This window comes from Triticum urartu, chromosome 3 (genome assembly GCF_003073215.2).
Source record: "Triticum urartu cultivar G1812 chromosome 3, Tu2.1, whole genome shotgun sequence".
Classification (NCBI taxonomy): domain Eukaryota; kingdom Viridiplantae; phylum Streptophyta; class Magnoliopsida; order Poales; family Poaceae; genus Triticum; species Triticum urartu.
Genome location: NC_053024.1, coordinates 403,236,824 through 403,243,444, shown reverse-complemented (window position 1 = coordinate 403,243,444; position 6,621 = coordinate 403,236,824).

The following is a 6,621-nucleotide window of genomic DNA, read 5'->3' as shown; positions in this document are numbered from 1 at the left end:
TGGCGGGGATGGAGATGGTCCGCGAGGAGCCGCCAGCGCCACCAGAGCTTCCCGAGGCCCCTGGGCCTGGGGGCTCGTGAAGATCGGCTTCTGCAGCCCACCGAGTCTACTACACCAACGCTCCTTCGTCCTCAACGTCATCAGGTGACATCTTTCGAGTTTCATTTCCAGCTGGGAGCGCCCCCCCAGGGCTGCATTATTCCCAGGCCGCGTGGGTCCGTCCCTGCGGCGTGTATCCCTTTTTATTTCATGTTGTTAGCTTACCTTGTTGGGGGCGCCCCTTGGGCTGCATGATCCCCAAGTCGCTCGGGCCAGACCCAGTGATGTCCGCCTTCCCAGCTTCTATTTACATGAATCCACTCCTCCGCGGCTAATGCGCTTGACCTAGTTGCCCACTCAACTGACGGAATTGCTCCCAAACGGCACGACGCTTGCGCATGGGTCCGTCCCTGCAACGCCGACAAACCTGAATGGCTGAGCTCTGGCCGCGGCAGCCCCGCATGGCGCCACCTCGTCAAAGCCTTCAGTGCCTCATTACCCCTCGGGAGCAACCAACGGCTGACCGTCAATTGTCATGGCAACCCCCTTGTTTTTTCTATGATGGACCTACAGGACCCCCCGAAGGAGCTGTGTCAGGCGAGGCCCTTGTGGTGTCTCCTTCACTCTCATCCCCGCGAACCGCTTGCACGTTAAAGGGGGGGTGCCTGAGCATCGCGACTAATGGCTCCTACTGGCTCTCCAGCCCTCACCCTCTGGCCTTGTCCACGGCCTCGCGACCTGGCATACCAGCGACGGCTGAGACTCGCTCGGGGGCCGGGACCCGAGGACGTAGAGCAGAAAGGGGAGCAAAGGCGAGAGGGGAGGGACACGCGAGGACCTCGCCAAGCAACCTCATGCCTGCCGATGCACGGACCCGGCGACACACCAGAAAGCGGCCCCTGATTCTCGAGATAAGTCACCACCCAGAAGCGCCAACTACCGTGGCATCATCCCCACACCTAATGCAATCCCATGTTAGCAACGCCGCTCTCCTTTCTCACCGAACGACGGCTGCTTGAGCGCCAAAGGGGACCTCGTGAGCATCGCGACTCAGGGGCTCTTACCGGACTCCGGGTCGCTCACCTCCTGGCCTTGACCACGGCATCGCGACCTGGCATACCAGCGACGGCTGAAGCCGCCTTGGGACTGGGACCTGTCGGCACAGAGCACCAAGCCCTCGTGAGGTTCGAAAGGGAGGACTGAGCTAAAATGGAATGAGCAACTCGCACAATTCTACGACAAGGGTTATATTAACAAAACAGGATCACAGGCACCTTACAAACCCCCACGGGACGCGTCTTTGATTCCTCGCAGGGAACAGATCCTAAAGGGACACAAACTACGCGCGTCTCTGCAAAAGACGTCATCATCAACAGTGGGCCGTCAAGCACCGACGCCAACCCCATCCAGATCAGAGTCGGCGGCAGCCTGACGAGCCCGCCCTGCTCCAGGAGTGGCGCCTGCTCGGGGGCTCGTAGCTGTCGTCGCTCGTCTCCGGAGTCGCGAAGAGCTCGCCGGAGTCGCTGGAACCTCCGACGCCTCCACCGCCTGAGGAGCCGCCAAGGGAGTGGTTGGCGGGCCCAGTCCTCATCGCAGCAGGGTCCTGGCCACCTCTCCCGGGGCAGCACTCCAGCCGGCGCCCACTCGCATCAAAGACCTTGAAGAACATCACTGAAGCACCGTCGTACTCCAAGTGGATCGCGAGGGCGCCTCTTGTCTTGCAAACCCGGGTGATCTCGCTCCAGCCTCGAGTCATGAAGACCTCGCCGGGGGAAACGACCGCGACCTCTGCCTCGGTCGCGAGGGCGCTGCAGCCGGCGTGCTGCAGCCAAAGCTCCGGGAGTTCTCCCTGCGGGATGATGGAGGCGAAGAAGGGAGGAAGGCGAATCCAAGACTAAGGAGGCATGGCGACGTGGAGCACGAACTCTCGGGAGGAGCCCTCGGTGTGGATCCCAGGGGGGACGACCCACACCTTCATGACTCGTCGGCGCCCACGGCGGCACCGCCCGTGGCGATCAGCATCAGCTCCTTCAGGGCCCTCTATGTGGGCGTACAAGGGAAGCGGGAACCCCAGCGGCGCCCGCTCGCACCAAGGCCTCGACACCACCTGATGGACCCCCTCGTCCGGGCAACGGAGGACGAGCCGTTTCTTCGGCGGGAGCGGGTCTGGTTCCTCTCGGGGAGCCTTTCCCTTCTCTGCCGTGGAGAACCGGCAGATCGGAGCCATCGCAGCAAGATGGAGCAAGGACCGGGAAGAAGGAGAAGCAAGGAGGGATGAACTGGAAGGGCGCGCGCTGATCCGTACTAATAGCTGGCGAGGGCCAACCGACGGCCCCCATGATCGCAGGTCACACGGTCGGAGTAGATCTGGAAATTTTGGAGGAAGGAAGGAGAGGCGCAGGAAAGGGGATCTGAGCAGCAACCGGGGAAAGCAAGAAGCAAAGCCTAGGTGGATGCCACTCCTTTATCAACTCGCGCGGTTGCTAAGGCGCCCACGTCCAATCAACCGCCACGCTCTTTCTTGATTTCTACCTTCATCGATTTCATCATCATGAAAAGCTCGGAAGTCGTTTTCGTCATCCCTTGCATACTATAGTTCATCACGAAGTTCATCTAACTTGGTGATGGTGAATAGAGAATTCTGTCAATCACTATCTTATCTGGAAGATTAACTCCCACTTGATTCAAGCGATTGTAGTACCCAGACAATCTGAGCACATGCTCACTAGTTGAGCGATTCTCCTCCATCTTTTAGCTATAGAACTTGTTGGAGACTTCATATCTCTCAACTCGGGTATTTGCTTGAAATATTAACTTCAACTCCTGGAACATCTCATATGGTCCATGACGTTCAAAACGTCTTTGAAGTCCCGATTCTAAGCCGTTAAGCATGGTGCACTAAACTATCAAGTAGTCATCATATTTAGCTAGCCAAACGTTCATAACGTCAGCATCTGCTCCTGCAATAGGTCTGTCACCTAGCGGTGCATCAAGGACATAATTCCTCTGTGCAGTAATGAGGATAAACCTCAGATCACGGATCCAATCCGCATCATTGCTACTAACATCTTTCAACACAATTTTCTCTAGGAACATATCAAAATAAACACAGGGAAGCAACAACGCGAGCTATTGATCTACAACATAATTTGCAAAATACTACCAGGACTAAGTTCATGATAAATTTAAGTTCAATTAATCATATTACTTAAGAACTCCCACTTAGATAGACATCCCTCTAATCCTCTAAGTGATCACGTGATCCAAATCAACTAAACCATGTCCGATCATCACGTGAGATGGAGCAGTTTCATTGGTGAACATCACTATGTTGATCATATCTACTATATGATTCACACTCGACCTTTCGGTCTCCGTGTTCCGAGGCCATATCTGCATATGCTAGGCTCGTCAAGTTTAACCTGAGTATTCTGCGTGTGCAAAACTGGCTTGCACCCGTTGTAGATGGACGTAGAGCTTATCACACCCGATCATCACGTAGTGTCTGGGCATGACGAACTTTGGCAACGGTGCATACTCAGGGAGAACACTTCTTGATAATTTAGTGAGAGATCATCTTATAATGCTACCATCAATCAAAGCAAGATAAGATGCATAAAGGATAAACATCACATGCAATCAATATAAGTGATATGATATGGCCATCATCATCTTGTGCCTGTGATCTTCATCTCCGAAGCACTGTCATGATCACCATCGTCATCGGCGCGACACCTTGATCTCCATCGTAGCATCATTGTCGTCTCGCCAATCTCATGCTTCCACGACTATCACTACCGCTTAGTAATAAAGTAAAGCATTACATCACGATTTCATTGCATACAATAAAGCGACAACCATATGGCTCCTGCCAGTTGCCGATAACTCAGTTACAAAACATGATCATCTCATACAACAAAATTTAGCATCATGTCTTGGCCATATCACATCACAACATGCCCTGCAAAAACAAGTTAGACGTCCTCTACTTTGTTGTTGCAAGTTTTACGTGGCTGCTACGGGCTTAAGCAAGAACCAATCTCACCTACGCATCAAAACCACAACGATAGTTTGTCAATTTGACTCCGTTTTAACCTTCGCAAGGACCGGGCATAGCCACACTTGGTTCAACTAAAGTTGGAGAGACAGTCGCCCGCAAGCCACCTATGTGCAAAGCACGTCAGGAGAACTGGTCTCGCGTAAGCGTACGCGTAATGTTGGTCCGGGTCGTCTCGTCCAACAATACCGCCGAACCAAAGTATGACATGCTGGTAGGCAGTATGACTTATATCGCCCACAACTCACTTGTGTTCTACTCGTGCATATAACATCAAACCATAAAACCTAGGCTCGGATGCCACTGTTGGGGAACGCAGTAATTTCAAAAAAATTCCTACGCACACGCAAAATCATGGTGATGCATAGCAACGAGAGGGGAGAGTGTTGTCTACGTACCCACGCAGACCGACTGCGGAAGCGTTGACACAACGTAGAGGAAGTAGTCGTACGTCTTCCCGATCCGACCGATCCAAGCACCGTTACTCCGGCACCTCCGAGTTCTTAGCACACGTACAGCTCGATGATGCTCCTCGGGCTCCGATCCAGCAAAGCTTCGGGGAAGAGTTCCGTCAGCACGACGGCGTGGTGACGATGATGATGTTCTACCGACGCAGGGCTTCGCCTAAGCACTACAACAGTATGACCGAGGTGGAATATGGTGGCAGGGGGCACCACACACGGCTAAGGAACGATCACGAAGATCAACTTGTGTGTCCTAGGGTGCCCCCTGCCCCCGTATATAAAGGAGCAAGGGGGAGGGGTGCGGCCGGCCAGGAGGTGGGCGCAGGAGGAGTCCTACTCCTACCGGGAGTAGGACTCCCCTCCCCGTTCCTTGTCCAAATAGGAGAGGTGGAGGGAGAATAGGAAAGGGGGGCGCCGCCCCTCCCTCCTTGTCCAATTCGGACTAGGGGGAGAGGGGGCGCGCGGCCTGCCCTGGCAGCCCCTTCCTCTTCTCCACATTAGGCCCATAAGGCCCATTAACCCCCGGGGGGGTTCCGGTAACCCCTCCGGCACTCCGGTTTTATCCGAAACTTCTCCGGAACCCTTCCGGTGTCCGAATATAGTCATCCAATATATCAATCTTTATGTCTTGACCATTCTGAGACTCCTCGTCATGTCCGTGATCATATCCGGGACTCCGAACTAACTTCGGTACATCAAAATGCATAAACTCATAATAACTGTCATCGTAACTTTAAGTGTGCGGACCCTACGGTTCGAGAACAATGTAGACATGACCGAGACACGTCTCCGGTCAATAACCAATAGCGGGACCTGGATGCCCATATTGGCTCCTACATATTCTACGAAGATCTTTATCGGTCAGACCGCATAACAACATACGTTGTTCCTTTTGTCATCGATATGTTACTTGCCCGAGATTCGATCGTCGGTATCCAATACCTAGTTCAATCTCGTTACCGGCAAGTCTCTTTACTCGTTCCGTAATACATCATCTCACAACTAACATATTAGTTGTAATGCTTGCAAGGCTTATGTGATGTGCATTACCGAGAGGGCCCAGAGATACCTTTCCAACAATCGGAGTGACAAATCCTAATCTCGAAATACGCCAAACCAACATGTACCTTTGGAGACACCTGTAATGCTCCTTTATAATCACCCAGTTACGTTGTGACGTTTGGTAGCACCCGATGTGTTCCTCCGGCAAACGGGAGTTGCATAATCTCATAGTCATAGGAACATGTATAAGTCATGAAGAAAGAAATAGCAACATACTAAACGATCGGATGCTAAGCTAATGGAATGGGTTATGTCAATCAGATCATTCAACTAATGATGTGACCTCGTTAATCAAATAACAACTCTTTGTTCATGGTTAGGAAACATAACCATCTTTGATTAACGAGCTAGTCAAGTAGAGGCATACTAGTGACACTCTGTTTGTCTATGTATTCACACATGTATTATGTTTCCGGTTAATACAATTCTAGCATGAATAATAAACATTTATCATGATATAAGGAAATAAATAATAACTTTATTATTGCCTCTAGGGCATATTTCCTTCAAGTATAGCCAAGCTGGCGGAGTTAGTCGGCAAGGTGACAATGAAGCCGCCACGCCAGTCGACCTGTTCAGCATGGTGGACTTCAGTTTGATGAAGCGACGACGATGCGCGACCGATGTGGCGAGATGAAGTTCTTGGTCCAGTTAACATGACGAAGCTATGATCGGCGGATGACGAAGTCTCATGCAGGTCGGCTGGTGATGCCGAAGTGACCGTGTAACATAGTCAAAGTCGATTACCTGCACACATAAAATAGTGGAGTAAAAAAATAGTAATATAAATATATAAAAAAACTCACATAATTAATTTACACAAAATAATTTATTTAAAATATGTGGCCTAGCGCCGAAGTCAATGTCGATGTAGGGAGGTCAGCGTGATGCGGTAAAGGCGTGACAAAGCCTGAAGTCACAGGTCGGTCCGAGTTCCGGATGCGGCGTTCGCCGAATTGTGTACGGAAACTAACCGAACCACCACGTGACCGTCGTTAA